Source organism: Miniopterus schreibersii (genome assembly GCF_964146895.1).
Source record: "Miniopterus schreibersii genome assembly, chromosome: 1".
Lineage (NCBI taxonomy): Eukaryota > Metazoa > Chordata > Mammalia > Chiroptera > Miniopteridae > Miniopterus > Miniopterus schreibersii.
In genome coordinates, this window is record NC_138101.1 from 15,089,530 (window position 1) to 15,107,223 (window position 17,694).

The window sequence follows — 17,694 nt, forward strand, 5'->3', positions numbered from 1 at the left end:
GTGCCTGCTCCTTGAGACCAAGGAAGAAGCGGCGTTTCTCCAGCCAGTGGGCAGGCAGAAGACAAGGCAACAAGAATGCTATTTCGGAAGGATTTCTATTTTTTCTTACTTATGTGAATATTCTGATGATCTAAGTTAGTTTCTTTTTAATAGTCTGAAGCTAATCTTTGTCTTTATTTTATTGTCTTTAGAAATGTTTGCTTTTAAAAAAACAGAGTCAGCAGAGAACATGAAAATTTACCCTCAAAATTTCTCTTTGGGAGACATGGGGGTGTCTCATGACAAATTTTAGGACCAATTTTAGGACCTTTTATTTTTTTAACCCTTACCCAAACAGTGAGGATATTTTTTTCCATTGATTTTTAGGGAGTAGAAGGGAGGGGGGATGAGGAGAGAGAGAAACATCGATGTGAGAAAAACACATTGATTGGTTGCCTCCAGCATGCACCCCGATGGGGGGGGAGGGGGGATCAAACCCACAGTGCAGATATGTGCCCTTGACCGGGAATCAAACAGTCAACCCATTGGTGACACTGGCTCTAACCACTTGGTGACACTGTCCAGGGCCAATTTTAGGACTTCTTAAAGAGCATCCCTTCTTCCTTTGAGTGAAATGCTGAACATGTAGCTAAAAAAAATTAAGGCTTCCACTAAAAGTATAGGACCATGATTCTTCATTCTAGGCTATTAGTATTCCACAATACATCTATTAATTTACTCAGGTCTGTATTTGGCAGTTGGTGCTTTCAACAGAAATATTTCTTCAAGTGATGTGCTTTGTTGTGAGGCTAATACACTTTTTGAGATCACTTTCAAACATGTTATGCTTATCTCAAGGAGGGTTTTGGGCAGTATCAGGGTTTGACTCTATTGATTGAATCAGAAATAAATAGTGTAGGCAGATGACACTTTTCCTGTACTCTTTCAGGGTCTTCAGCTGGGCCTGAGGATTAAATTGACATAAGACATATTAACAGAAAGAAAGATATAAATTTATTTAATCTATGTTTTATGTGACATGGAGCCTTAATAAGGAAAGCAAGACCCTCCAAAGCAGCAAAACCTAAATGCTTTTTACTAGTTTGAACAAAGAGAGGCGATTGTGGAAAAGAAACTAAGATATATAGTGAAGCTAAAGGATAAACGTTATTTTAACAAGGTCTTTGCACAGAATTATCTTGCCTCAACTCCCTCTGGTATTAGAATGCTTCTTTCCTCTTGGTATAGGGAGGGCATCTTTCATATCCGAGTCTCCTGTTTTCAAGGAGAAAGGAGAAGTCAGAATGCCCTTAGACCAGATATTTCTTTTAAGTGCTTTAGCTGAATATAACCCTTATGCTAAAGTGGGATATTTTGGGGGAGCATATTCTGAATTGTGACCTGATTGCTTTGATTCTTTTACATTGTCTTTTTTTCCTCTCTCTCCTTTTTCTCCCTTCATATCTTTTCAAGGTTTGCCTTTATTCATAAGCTTTTGTGCTCTCAGTTGAATGTTTCTTAATTCTTTACAAGCAGCTTTATTTCCTGTCTGTCCACTAAACTCATGTGCATGAAGATAGATTCTGGTTCCTTTAATTAGAAGCTATACTTGTTTTGACTGGTGGGAAACTATTCTTTTTTTTGGGGGGGGGGGCGAGGTGGTTGGTTATGGACTAGCATTAGCCATGAAAAACATTTCTTGAGGAAAAATAAATTCAGTATAAACTGTGGAAGGTTTTCTCCCACATCCTTTATTTTGTTATTTTCATAAGACTTGGCGTTGATGTGGTGACCACAATAATATGACCAGAAGAAACCTTAAGAGAATATCATCTAAGCATGAGTATTAGTTACCACTCCACAACCTTCCTTTTGGCACAATTAGTAAGTTCTCCTATTGTCAAGTATTGGTGAAGGTATGGAGAATGGGGAATGTTTTCATATTGCTGGTAAGAGTAAATTGGTATAATCACTTTGGAAAATAATTTGGGAATACCTAGTAAAACAGAAGATAAGCGTACCCAACGAAACCATGTCTAAGTGTCTACCCCCATCTAGAGAAACTCTTGAATATGGTGGTAGGGAGGCACGCAAAAAGGTATTTATTGTACCTCTGTTTTTAAAAACTGTAAATAAACTAAGTATCCATAGATAAGGTAAATCAATAAACTGTGGTTTATTCTTAATGAAATAAGGGAGTTTAAAATTAATGAACTAGATATAAATAAATAAATATATATATAATATATATATTATATATATATAGAGAGAGAGAGATGCTAATATATATAAATCTCTAAAAACGATGTTGAATGTAAAGTTAAATGCAAAGGACATACATAGTGTAATACAATTTATGTACCTTTAAACACACACTAAGCAGTGTTATATAGTTGTTGTAGGTACATAATTACTTGCTTAAACAATAAAATTGTGTGGTCAGCATCATCAGTAACCTTAGGATAATGAATACTTCTAGAGAGCAAAAAAATAGGAAGAAACGGGATATGGGAATTTTGCTTTGTTGTTTTTCCCCCCAAAAATGAGAGAATTGAAACAAATACAGCAAAATATTAACTTATTTTTAGCTTGGTGGTGGTAACATAGGTGTCACAGGTAGGAAACTTTTCTTAAAATGATGGACAGCCGTGGAACACAAGCATCTAGGGGCCCAGGCTTTAGAATAGGAAAAAACACGTTCATATGTTGACCATAGCACATTATAAGAAAATGAGACCTGGTGGTTATTTAGCTTCTTTGAGCCTCAGCTTCTTTATTTGTAAACTGGGGATAATAATTATGCCCATGTTATGAAATTATTGAGATAAATAAAATGATGCTTATAAAGTGCTTTTTTGCCACCTATATGCTATAATAACCTACACAAACTAATTTTTAATTGTTCAGGTTCTTATGTGAGCATGCCACTTCATATATTACGGCAAAATCTTCTTTGCCAGTTCCTCCTCTGAATACTATATATTTTTTTGCCCTAACAGAACAGTTACAAAATAGATTCATCTAAGTATTCAAATATTCTGGTTTAAACTATTCATATACTCATTACCTCCATTCACATAAATATTATTAAAGTAAAACAATGTTTAATTTGTACAATTTTGCAGATTCATAAGTGATTGCTTATAGAGCTATCATGAATACGCATAGTAAATTTAGTAGCCTGATAATTAATAGAGATTGGGGGTTGACAAATTTTAAGTTAACTGGATTCTGCTACACCAGTAATCCTACTAAATTCCATTCTTGAGACCAAATATGCAGCCCAGAATACATTGTTTCAGACAAATTATGAGGAAGATTAAATTCAATTAAAAACTTTACCACATGTCATCTTAGGTGAATTAAACAGCTCACCTGTCTTTCCTTTGTATTAATCTATTCTAAGTTTCCAGAAAGGGGCATAACAAGGTTTCTTTGCATTAGCAAGGAACAGAACATGTTCCAGTGAGCACTAATTCTTAAGAAATATGTCAGCCAATAGGGTCCTGTTAAAAAATAAGTGTGGGAACTGCTGATGAAAAATAGTTGAACAGAGTATTGTTTTAACTCTAGGACTATTCAGCATCTTTAATTGATTAAATTGAATTATGAGTTTATTATCCACCTTATGCATGTTTCCACTTTGTAACTCCCAGGAATAGTGTCTGTGGGAAACACTTAGGAATATCTTAATATATTCACCTTTGTACACAATTCAGTACATGTACTGAAGTCTTGTATTGAAGTCTTTTTATATGGAAGGTGCTGTTTTCAATGCTATGATTTCAGTTATGAGCAAGAAAGAAGAGCTTTATGCCCACAAAAACTTAAAAACTAGAGAGAAAGGCAATTAACATATTTTACAACAAATTATCAAAATCAGTTTGAATGGTGCTGAATTCTGGGGAGTCAACGCAATGGTAAATGAAATCTAGAGTGACTGGAAGTGGTGGGAGTCAGATGGCCTTGCATGCATTGATTAAGAAAGGATATAATATTTGGGGCTGAACTTAAGTGAGGAAAGGAAACCTATTATGCTATGATCTATTTGAAAAGTCTTTCTGACAGAAAAGTATAGCAAATTCAAAAGTCTTTATGCTATACAGGTTTGTTATAAGGATATACAAGATAGATAAAAAGCATGGGGATTTTTCTTGCCAACAATGCAGCTACTCTGGACCTATAGTAAAATATTTATCTTTTTTTCCTTTTTATTGAATTTATTGGGTGACACTGGTTAACAAAATTATACAGGTTTCAGGTGCATGATTCCACAACACATCATCTGTATACTGCCTTATGACCCAGCAATTCTGTTTCCAGGAATTTATCTGAAGAAACTGGAAACACTAATTCAAAAGAATATCTGCACCCCTATGTTCATTGTAGTGTTATTTACAGCAGCCAAGATTTGAAAGGAGCTCAAGTGCCCATCAGTAGATGAGTGGATAAAAAAGCTGTGGGACATCTACACAATGGAATACTACTCAGCCATAAAAAAGAAGGGAAATCTTACCTTTTGCAACAGTGTGACTGGATCTGGAGAGCATTATGCTAGGTGAAATATTTATCTTTGAAACTATTCATCACTAACAACCCCCTCATAAAATGATGCATCTTGAGGGCAATTTTTATACTCTTTGGTCATAGTTAACTATACCTGTAATAAACACCTGGCCAAGATGGACCAATGTAAAGTATGGACTTTATTTGAACTGGAAAACCAAGGGACTTTAGGTAGATATTAGTAGACCTGGCAACCAAAAGGCTAAGTGTAGATGGCACATACAGCCCCATCTGCATTCTGGGTGGCAATGAGCTATTCTCCCAGCTCCTTATAGGGCTTACTGGACACTTGTGGCCTGAAGCACTGATACTATGGCTTAGTTAGGCATTTATAAAGTTTTAACTGCAACAAATAAGTGACACTAATTTAAGTAATGAGATCTCAAAGTACATACATAATAGGTATTGGCAGAGACATCTAAAACTTGAAACTGAACTGCAACTGTCCTGAAAAAGACAAATTCAACATCGAAGCCCAAGTTACACAGAGATGACCTCTCTGATGCCTACCTGACCCTTGTTTGCCTCTTGGCTTATGTACCCATCCCTGCGGCAAGAACTTTGTTAGCCCATCAAGGTCACATGAAAAAAGGCCAAGTATTTTAAGAAGAGGCCTGAGACCTCCTTTCCAGCAAACAATGTGAGCTCGGTAAGTCCTTATATCTCGTGCATACATCACACTATTGCTCACCTCCGTGTTGTGATTGGTGAATGTACTAGCTATCCAGACAATAAAATCCAAAAATAATTTTCATTAATCATACAACCTAGACCAAATAGTGCTTTTCTGATTTGGGGTGTCTAATAAATTAATTCAGTTCTGTACTATGCCAAGTATGTATAAGCATTTATCCAATTCCTTATCTCTAAACTTCAAATAAGAACTTCATTTACTTTCTCAGGATATTTTGAAAAATAATTAGATGACAGGATATAAAAATATGTATTTCTTTTTGCTATTTGGGTAAGTTCTTACATATTCAAACACAGAGGCACATCTTATTTTTCTGAATAGATGTTTCTGAACAGTTGCCTATAAATCAAGTTCCTATGTATTAAAATTGGCTTTTTCTTATTGGCTTTTATTATAAACTTAGATATGCCTGGAGATATACTCCTCTAAGGAATTAAAAATAAACTGGTCCTAAAATGTAATAGAATGACATTCAAAACTGCTACAAAAATGTTAAGGTGCAGACATTTAAAAATACAATATCACTTTTTCTTTTAATATTATTTAAAATAATAGTCCAAAGAAAATTTTTACTGAGAGCATGATTTCTGGTATTCTGCATCTTTTAAGTTGGAAGGTAAAAGCAAGATAAGCTACCTTAGAAAAATAGAAAAGAAAAATCCCTCTATCTCTTGCTAGCCTTCCTTATAATCACAAAAGAAAATGGAGCCTATTTGCTCCCAAAGGCTTCATACAAACTAGTAAAGTATGTTGAGCTGGAATAAATGGAGACTCAGAATGAGTCCATTCAAAATGCAGCAATACTTGAACAACAGAAGCACACTCAAGATAATGCGTAATTACCGTCAAATGGGGTACAGCGACTTGTGTCTTAGCAGGAGGGAGGAACCCACAATGCAAGTGCAAACCACTTGCAACTAGTCTCTGGTTCTGGGTAAATCAAGGGCTTCGCTGGTCCTCAGTTATCTTGTCATTGAAGACAGAGTTTTGGGGCAAAGGAAGGAAAAAAGGTGGGGAAGAAAGAAGCAATGATATTTATTGGATATGTACTTGAAGAAGAGTACTAGAAACTTTACACACACCACTTGGCATAAATCTCACCACAGAGCTGTTGGGGATTTGCAATTTTCCTGTTTATTGTTGAGAAAGTCAAAACTATCAGAGAAGAACAAATAGCCAGAATACAAAGTACCATTGTAGAGTCTTCCCATAACAGGCCTTGTTGCAAACCTTCCTGTGAGCGAGATGCCATGCGAAGTGCTAATCCGACATTAGTTCCACATTTTTACCTTGTGAGGAGACTGAGGCCGAGGGTAATGAAACATGTCAATGGCCACAAGGCAGGAGAGTTAAAAAAGCGTCTCCCTGCCCTATGGTTTCCCTTCAGCAGCCACTTTACCTCCCCAAACTCATTGATTCTGTGATTCAAGTTAAGTATGGGACTAACATTTAGTGAAATTCTTAGGAAACGAGACAAAATAGAGGCTCTATAATGAATTTATTAGAATATTCTGTAAGTTTGAATAGGTATTGAGATTTATACGATCAAACATATACTACTATTATTAATTTGATCCATAAGAAATAACTATTTGATGTATGCCCTCAATTTGTTGCTTACTTGATTGCAAACTGCTTCTTACAAAGGAATTGTCCATTTTTTGTTTAAAAACCCTTTTACAGTTTTATTTGTTATTCAGAAATAATGAAGATAATCTATTTAAAATGTCTTATTATTAATAATAGTGGTTAGGCCATATACTAGAGGCAGTTTTAAGGCACGTTTTAAATGCTTCAATATAGCAGGTAAAAATAACCTACACATCTACTAGGAGAGAACAGAAAAGGGTTACAATATTGTCTTCTTTATTGCCAAAAAAAAAAAAAAAAAGGCATCAGATACAATAAGTGATGATCAAAGACCAAAGAGGACCTAACCTGTCCTCACTTAAAAGTTTGACGTGGCTTCTGATCTTGCATCATGATTATTGCACTATCTCGCAATACATGTTTTATTCCTGCCATGGAAAAATGGAAGCACTGGGAATGAAATTGTATAGTGTTAGGTCCATGGAAAGACTGAAATGATTAAAAACACCCACATTTAAAAAAAAAATCTCAATATTACTACTAAGTAAACTGGTCCTTTTTCTATTAGACCCTGGTACCTCACAGGTTATTTCCTAATTTATGTTCTATTTCTTCCTTCCTTTTAGAGGAGAAACATACACTGAAGTTATTATACACTTTAGAAATCTTGAGAAATCGGTCATTTGACATCATTTTATACTTACTCTCCTTATTCTTAATATATTTATTAGAAAATTGGAAATGTAAGATTTAAATTTTATATTATTTCAAAAATAATAATTTTTTTCTTTCAGGAGTACTAATGAAGAATTATTAAATTTTGAAATAGTGCAATTAGTTGGGGCACCTTAATGATAAAAGCAGAAATGTATATGTGTCAAGAATAAATGGTTGTTATATTGGCTAAGATGTCAGAGGGAAAGTATTGCCCCTTATTTTTTGATTGTATGGTATGGTAGGAACACCAGAAATCCCTCTAGGCCAAAAACTAATATTCTGAGTAATTAATAAAGTAATAAAAATGCTTCCCTGAACTGGCATGAAATTTAGAACCAAAGAAAAGGTGAAATGATGTTTTATGAGCTAGTTAGTGCCAAAGATGACTTTACCACTGAAAGTTTCTGCTAAAGCTGCAGTCACAGAATATATGCCCTGAATTTAGGATTTTTAGATAAGACATAAAATCTTAGATACAGTCAATGCAGAGAATTTCATAGAAAAGTCAAAAGCCCCAGATTCAGTGTAAGGAGTGGTATAGAAATGGATCTTGCTGCAGAGTACAGCACTAAGAGGCTTGCCTGTCTCAAAGCAGGCACAGGAGGAGGGGGGACGCTATGCATCCCCGGAGGACTCATGACCTCCGCAGCTCATGCCTTTGCGATGAAATTCAAACTTGTGTTTTCATTGAAACCTCAAAAGGATATTTTAATTTAAAGCAATGCCAGGGTGGTGAGGACCACAGGCAGAAGCAAATACAAGTTTCCCTGAAAAAAATTTATTTTCAATAATACCTCTCCAAATATTTTTGGATAAATCAAATATTTGTTGGTATTATTTTTCTCTACTGACTAATTAGTTATTATCTTTCTCATTTTAATTATTATCCTAGTGGTTTGCTAGGTAATATGATAGCCGCTAGTTACACATACCTGATTACAATCAAATTTGCTAAAATTAAATTAATAATTGGTATGCAGCCTGGCCGGGCGTGGCTCAGCGGTTGAGCGTCGACCTGGGATCCAGGTGATCAGGGTTCGATTTCCAGTCAGGGCACATGCCCGGGTTGCGGGCTTGATCAGTGACTCTCTCATCATTGATGTTTCTATCTCTCTCTCTCCCTCTCCTTTCCTCTCTCTGAAATCGATAAAGATATATTTAATAATAATAATAATAATAATAATAATAATAATAATAATAATAATTGGCATGCAAACAACATTTCAAGTGCTTTGTGGCCAGGCAAGAGCACTGAACAAGGCAAATGTGCAACATTTGTATTATCATAAAATATTATATCATGGAGTACCACCCTAGGAAATTGGACATGTATCACTGTCATATTAAGATCTCATACAAATCATTTCTCTTTGCAATACTCTCATAATGACAGAGAATTAGATATTTTCTAAATTCATGTTCTCTATAGTTTGCATTATATTTTCGTGCTTCTCAAATTCTACATAGACGCTAACTTCATAGATCAATACTAGCACTATTTTGTAGAGTGCTATTTTCTATTCATTCTTTCTCAAGATCTTCTTTCCTTCCTCTTTGTCTTTGTTTGTATCTGGAGTCATTGTCCTTCCACCTTTGGTTTTCTTTAAGGATAGATCTTTTGGTGATAAATACTCTGTTTCTGTTTGCCATCATTATTGAATGATGGAGTCACTGAGCATGAAAGATAAACTTTACAAGGTAAACACTAAAAAAAGAGAGCCGGATGCATTCGTGTAAATCTGATGGCTTGCTGATATGTGCAAGAAAGTAAACAACCAATTAGCTTGTGCCCTCTTTTCCTAAATTCAGTCAATAAGATTAAATTTGTTAATAAATACCATTTTATTTAAAAATCTGGTTATACAACTCTTTAATTTTAAAAATACTTTTATCTAATTACTAATGTTTTAACAATTTTTATTGTCTTGAGATGACATTTTTCTTTGATTTTTTTAAATTGTTTTTTTATTTTACTGCTATTTTTCACACATTCCTTACTGGATTTTGTATATATGTGTGTGTTTTGTTTGTCTGTTATACTCATATTGAATTGTGTTGAATTTTCTTGGAATAGCTATTAGAAAGAGGAGTCTTTGGAAAAGTGGGGAGGGGCACAGGATTGTCCCTCAAATTTCTTTACAATTATTGTACAAGCTTTGATACAGTGAAGGATTGATTTAAAAATAATTTTAAATAACACCTCTCAGTAGAAAACTATGCTTCCTTTGCTTCTTAGAATCAGGGGTAAGAGCGCTTTTCCCACCATGATAAACCTTCCCTGACTTCTCCACCCGTCAGTACTACTGGTCGGCTCAGCCTTTTCCAGCAAAGGTGACTCTGTCACTTAAGAACAACAACAAAATTAATACCCGAGTTTTCTCCCCTTTGCCTCTTATCCACCTCTCTCCTTGCTCACAGCGATTTTGTCTCAGCCCTGTTTATGGTATTTTCCACTTAGGGGAATGATATTTGGAAAATGGCAGAACTTTTTACCCAACCACCAAAATCTATACTTTCCTCTTCTTTCCCTGCACAAAGCTACACTAAATTCCCCAGGCTCCTTTCCATTCCTGTGCTCAGCTGACTGTTTTTAGCCAGATGCATGCAAGTGGAAGTGATGGGCAACACTCCCAGACCAACACAAAAGATGCTCAAAACCATGCTCTCTGTCTCCTCTCCCCTGCAGTCTGGATCCAACAGTGACGTGAGGTCACCTTTAGGGGTCACTTTAGAAGATGGCGGAGACTCTGCCAGCTGGGTCTTGAATGGACACATGCAGGGGGGCTGCTCTGTTGACAGGTTTGCCTGCTCATGGCTGATGTGAGCAAGAAATAAACTTCTGTTATAAATAAGTTTATATATCTTGTAATTTGCCCAAGCAAAGAAATGGTAGGTAGGACTCATGTTTTCTGACTGCTACCCCAGGGCTCTTTGGTTCATTTTATGATATGAGGAGTTTGACTATGGCCCTTTTCTTTTCTAGTTATTTTTATTATTTTATTCTTATATTTTAATAATTTGAGATTCAAAATAGTCTAAGCTTTGTTATCCAATCTGCCACTGGCCCTATAGATAATTATTTCAGGGCCACAGGTGAGATGGGTGGGGAAAGGAAGGAGGTTTTCAGCTCTCAGAGTTCACCAACTGGGACAGCTCCTTATATCCAAAGCCGTAAAATGTATTCACTGGGTTAGCCTAATGGCAGTTTTATTTATAATCACATCTAAATGATGTATAGATGAAATACACAACTATTTTGACACTTTGCTTTCTCTTTCCTTTTTTTTCCCCCCTAACACTCTTCTCACACAAAGTGTTGTTGAAGGGAGATTAAAGCGAAGATTAAGGGAATCCTTGATTCCATATTGTACTCTAGAAAGTAATTATTTGCTCTTTTAGGGGAAATGATCCAATTTTTATTTGTAGGAATTGCTTTACACAATACACCAACATTCTTGCATCCTAACAGTTTATTTCTTCCCCAGATGGTGATTTGCTTTTGGTAGACCAGTGGTTCCCAAACTTTAGAATCACCTGGAGTGATATTACAGATATCTTTACTCAGGGACCATCCCCAGAGACACTCTATTAATTGGACTTGTGAGGGTCTTAGGAATGGAAATTTAGAAAAATCCCTTTAGGCAATTCTAAGTTGGATTCAGGCATGAGAATCACTGGTATAAACCTCTGCATATGGAAATTAGATGACAGAGATTTCTAGTAAATATAATTATGATGATATACCAATTATTAATGTAAAAGCCTTTAAAATATTTTTTATTATAAAACTGGTCTCAATAATAAGAAATTAAATGATTGATTAAGTCACATAATTGTTTTCCTTTTAAAATTATTTTGTTATAAAACTCAGTTGGAAAGTGGGATTTTTCTTCATCATCATTTGTTTTGTATAATTAGATTGCTTAATATCTCTATGGTGATTTGAACTGTTTGAAAGCTCCTTGACATCAAGTGGTCCTTTAATTTGATCCATTTCAAGTCTTTCACTACTGAGTTAATAAAAAATCATTCTAAGTGTTCTTCATTTAAATGATTCAGTACTGTATTTCTGAAGGTCTAAGAGTAGATTAGGACATTTACTAATAAAGCATAGCTATAGCTTGTTATTTAAAGAAAAATAACCATAAACTGTGACCTAATGAAAGAAGTAGATTGGGAGTATAATTCACATAATTTTAATATTGTGGAAATGCACCTATTTCTATAACTGAATTTAACATAAATGCATTCAAACCTAAACCAATATTTGTAAATTTAACCTATATGTATTAAGCAAAATATGAAATTAAGGAATAACATAATATGCTTAAGAATAGCTTGTGTAGTGCCTGTCCTAAATGAGAGCTCAGTCTAGGTGTGCCGTTGTAATTATCTCTGTTTCTGCACCTATTGGGCTTTTTCTGAAATTTCTTTTCTCCAGTTGTCCAAATCAGTCTCCCCAAGGAAATTACATCCATATATTATAACAGACTTTGGTTTATGAATCTTTCGGAACTATTTCCATGTGTTATTCGAATCTTTGAATCTGGAAATGAGTATTTGGGAAGTGTATATAGTTAAATGATAGTATAAAGACTGAACAGGTCCTGCTCATTGCTTGTAGTTTGGCTTTGTTCAAAAGTCAGGGTTTGTACCTGTACATTTGGGAAATGATATTTCTTCCTATATCATGGTACTAATGGTAGAATAACATAAGAAAATAAGTATATAATTATATTAAATGAATAGTTAATGCTTAATATAATAGAGCATTTTCATCATGCTGAGCAGTGGATTAATATGCAGATATGCCTCAAACACATTTTTTGGCACTTTTAAAATATTAGCTAAACTAGCTCTAACTGGACACTGCGTAGGAACAGAATTCTCTTCTAGGCTGTTTTATGACACATTTTCTTGGGCTTAAGCCTGACAGAAAAGATCATTTGCAAGTGCATATTTGAGGTGAATTAATTTTTCTTGGCAGAAAGAGAAATTTTTATGAAGCACAATATTTTCTTTGGTGAAGAAAGATTTTACCTACAGCATGTGTCATAAACATTCTTCTCTTCCAAATATAATCTTACCGTAAGTCCCACTTCGGTCATCACTGTTCTAGAGAACGCAGAGAAATCCTGCTTGGCCAGGTTTAAGTCAGGCCCTAACAGCATAGTGGCCATAGGGGTGTTTACCCTATATTTCATCCTATTTCTTATATAAATGTGAAAGCTATGTTGGGTGACTTTATAAATAGTCAACAGTCAAAGCAGAGAGAGGTTTTTAGCTAAAAACATAATTGTGGGCCTAAATGCTAGATTATTGAGTTAGATGTTGCAACTTATTTTATGAACATTAATGTAAAGCACACTATCTTCCGTCTATGCCCATTGTGAGAGATCCATATTTCCCAGGATTCCCTTGCATCAATCTTCTAAGCCTGTTCATCTAAGCCTGTGAACTTCCAACCAAACCATTAGCAACCACTCATGAGTCAATGAATATCAATAATTATGACCATCTCTCCCTCCAGACAAAGTGGGCTACAATATAATCCAGTGGTTTTCCCATTGGAAGGATTTTCCTTCACTGCTGAAGGATTTTCCTTCAAAGTCACATTAATTTGTGTTGTAACGCAGCAGCCAAGCATCTGTGAGTGGCACCAGAATGTCATACAGAATTATCTATCAGCAAGGCTCAGGACTTTTCTCCTAGAGTCAGTTAACAGAGAGCAGGGGACTTTCATGAAATCAAAGATACTGTCGTTTTACTCTTGCCAGCAGCTCTATATACTATCACTATTTGTCACAGGCACCTTGAATGCGTGTCTATGTAAAAAGAATACCACTTGGTTTCCTTTATTTTTGAAGTATGTAAAAATTAGATCACATCACATTATATGTACTTTCCTGTGACTTGCCTTTTTCTCTTAGCCGTATAAGATGATACGTGTGGTTGGTTGTAGATTGAGTTCAACCATTTTCACAGATGTATGCTATTCTATTCTTTCTCTCTCTTTCTCTTTCTCTCTCTCCTTCTCTCTAAAATAAAAATAAAATAGAAGTTAAAAAAGTCCATGTATCTAATCTTCCAAATAGAAAGTTCTTCATTGTTTGATGGTTTATTATATTGTGTTTAGAAAATGCTGAATCTTATTATTTCTACTATCAAAAATTAATGGTCTTTACCATTCTTGCCCAATATATCTCCATGGTATTTGGTAAATATTCTATGTGCCCTTGAAAAGAAGATGCTTTCTCTATCATCAGTGTACAGTATAAAATAAATATATCAGGGTTTGAGGATGCAAGGATGCATGCTCATCTTTACTACATTTACCTTATTGATTATGTTGTTTAGGTTCTCTATATATTTCATGCTTTTTGGTCTATTTGAATTATCCAGGACTGATAACTACTATTGCTGTGTATCTGTTTTTGTCTCTTTTTCTTTTTCTTCTCCATGAAATTTGCCACTGAACTGTTTAAAAAATATATTTTGCCACCGTATCCTGGCTGGAGATATTTTTATATTGATTTTTGTGTTTGGTAAGAAGTAGTGTACATTTAAAATTTTTTTTCCTATATTTATAACCATGTACTTTAAGCCCGCTTTATTGAAAATTTCTTCCCTTTACAGTGATCTGAAATATCTTCTGTCCTATGTTAAAAGCCCATATATGTATGGGTAAGCTTTAGGCTCTTTTTTCTATTTAATTGTTTCATATGTTTTTCTGCCAAAACCTACAGTATTAAATCCCATAGCTTTATAACAATTTCTTTGTTAGCTTATTATAAATATCTTTTCTCTGTGGCTTATCTTTTTACTTTTTCTACAGTAACATTTCTGAGCTTTCAACAGAGTGTTTCTGCACCTCTTGAGTGTGGATAGGCTTTGGCTTGTGGCCTAAATAATACGGTGGAAGCAACTTGGCACTAGTTCTGTGTCTAGGCTTCAAGAAGGCTTATCTCTTCTCTCTCTTAGAACACTGCCACTGAAATATGTACACATCCAGGCCCACCTGCTGGACGAAGCCTCAGCCATTACCATTGCCCAGCCAAATGCCCAATGACCCATCAGTTTACCCCCAGATATATTAGTAAGCTAATCTCAGATTGACTGAGCATGGATCTATCAGCTGAACTTCCTAGTCGGCCCATAGATTCATGATTAATAATAGATTTTTGTTGTCTTAAGTCACTAAGTATTGAGGTGGGTTTAATTCAACAATTGATTACTGATATAATGTGTTAAAATTTAATATTGTAGTATTTATCAATATTTTGTTTTATGCCTTGCATAGTTTGTTTAGTTTGAAAAGTTCTAGTTATCCAAATAAAATGTCATAAGATATTCTTTCATGATTTTGACACATGCTTTTCTCATTTAAGGTTTATATAAACTGGAATTGATTTTTTGTCTAAGATGTGAAGTAGGGTACCAATTTAATTTTTTTTCAATATGGAGAGTTAATTGTACCAGCAAAATTGATAGACGATTTCTTCACTTATGTATAATGCTACCCTTTTTATATATGTTAAATCTCTTTGTAAGTTTTAGGTTCATTTGGTCCCTCCATTATGTTCTATTTGTCCTTTATTTTCCTGTCCCTATTCCAGTAACCACCCAGCAACACCCCACTGTTTTTCTTGATGCCTATATTGCCTATTTTGAACCATTTTAATTTACACATAAAATATAGAATTAGTTTAACAAGTTCCTCAAAAAGTCTTGTCAATTTTAATGGGGACTGTGGTGAATATGAACATGTTGACATTGTTCCAATTACTTTTTAGCATTTAGTAACACAATATATCTTTGGTATTTGTTTTCTGGTGAATTTTTAAATATTGTTTTTATATATGCTTTATGTGTGCTTAAATTATATTCCAAAACCCTTTTTTATTTATCACCCATTATACTAATCCTAACTTTTCCTTCAAAATACAATTTATCACAATTACAAGAAGCATTTTTGGTGATCTGCTTTATTATTTACCTATCCTCTACTTAATGCTCCTGACACTAATAATTTACCTGTTTACTTTCATATTTATTCTCCTCTATGCCTTTCCTCTGACCTGCATTTTAGAGAATCACATTTCAAAGGCTAAATTAACATTTGGCTTCCAAGTAGATCTAGTCAATGAGAAGAAGTTATTCTCACTGAGTGATTTTGATGTGAGCTCTGCCTTTTGCCTGTATAACTCCAGTTATCTCTCTCCAGGGTCCCAAATCCCATCAGGCCACCTTCCTCCCACCCCGACTGTGGTTTTAGATTTCCCCAGTTGGCCCCAGTTTGGGGTTCAGTAACACCATTTCCCTCCATTATCCTTCTAGCCCTATAATGGAAGTTGCCTCTCGCTGCTTTTGATAGCAAGTTCATCTTGCTGAGAAACTCTTGGTTAATCAATGTAGTAGCCAATTGACTGTAGTAAAATATTTCTGTTTGAAAGACTTAGAGTGATTTGTTTCTTCTGACTTGTCTCATCACACTTTGAATATACCTCTTGTATCTTTTACTCTAAAAAATGGTGCACCAGCTTTTTCTCTCCCTAGATTAGCAACTGCTTGATACAAAGAACCTCATCTGGATCATTTTTAAAAATAATACCTACCAAAAATATTTTGCTGTTCAAAATTATTATATGAATGATTAGAAGAATATTCTAAAGGACTTACAAAGTCATATAAATTTCAGTTAAGAGTGTACCTTTTATTAACTTTTGAAACTTTATTTCTTACCTTCTTCTCAAATCCTGCACAATATTTATGCTCCAGCTTTGCCACACTCAGTCATTTACTCATTTATTTACTCATTTATTCATTCAACAACACTAAACATACATTGTATGTCAAATATGTATATGTATGCAGTTATTATAAATATATATATAATTATATATACTAAGTATCCCCAAAAATGTATACACACTTAAGAGCTGTTAGCACAATTGATGTTTCTTTCTTTTCAGATTTAACCCACTGGAATTAATAATTATTCAAAGTGTGCATACATTTTTTGGGACACCCTACATATATATGCAGTTATTACAATAGTAGAGTAAGATGTCAAGGAAACCTAAATTAGGGGTGACCCATATAAAATAGTTATCATGCTTTGAGAATAAATTATGTTTAAATTATTATCAGAATGGCATATACAAAGCATGTCTAAACACAACTCTTGCTTATCAACAGAAAATATAAACAATTTTATTTCTTTCCTTTGACAGATTTTTTTTTATGCCAGAGGTTTCCATTTTTTAGTATTTATACTAGTATTTTCATTATGCCATGAATTTTGTCAGTAATATTCATTCTAGTATTAACAAAAAGATTTTACCAATGTTGATAATTCTAAAAGTGCTAACCCACTCCAGGGCATGGTTTGTGCTTTATTATTGTTCCATGGAACTGTGGAAAGCACTCTGACCTTAACCTTAGTGAGATTGGGCCCATTATATTGTAATATGGACCCTGAAGGATATTATGTTCCAGTTAAGTCTTGACCTTGTTTAGCATATAGCATAGGCTAGCATATGCAAATGTGTGAACCAAGGATCTTACCACAAAGAAGTTAAACACTGCTTTCTAAGTGGTGTGCATTTGACTCTGAAGCTATGCATTAAAGCACTGGAGCTGGATCCCATCCAGATTTCTGCCATCCTAACTTAATTACCCACCATTCCACAACCAGGTAATGTTTTCAACTTTATTGTGATTAAAAATTAATTTTAAAATGATTGTATGATTTAAAGGAAAGAATTTCTATCTGAGGAAGCTATGGCTAAATCATTTATCTGAAGTTTGGATCTTTTGATATAGCTTTTAGAAGCTAAGTGGCATCAGGCAAAGTATATTGAGCCAAGGGGAAAGAAAAACTAGTTTGGACTTTGGAGAGATGCCTGAAAGTATATATGCATAATAAGTCTCCAGAAGAGCTTCAATAAGTAAATCAGACTGATGAGCTATTCTGATGTTGCTCAGTTGGCCTGACATTTTTCTCTAGTCAAGGGAGAAGGTCCTCCATATTTAAACCTACAATCTCTTTCCTCCCTCCCTCCCTCCCTCCCTCCCTCCCTCCCTCCCTCCCTCCCTCCCTCCCTCCCTCCCTCCCTCCCTTTCTTCCCTCCCTTCCTTCTTTCCTT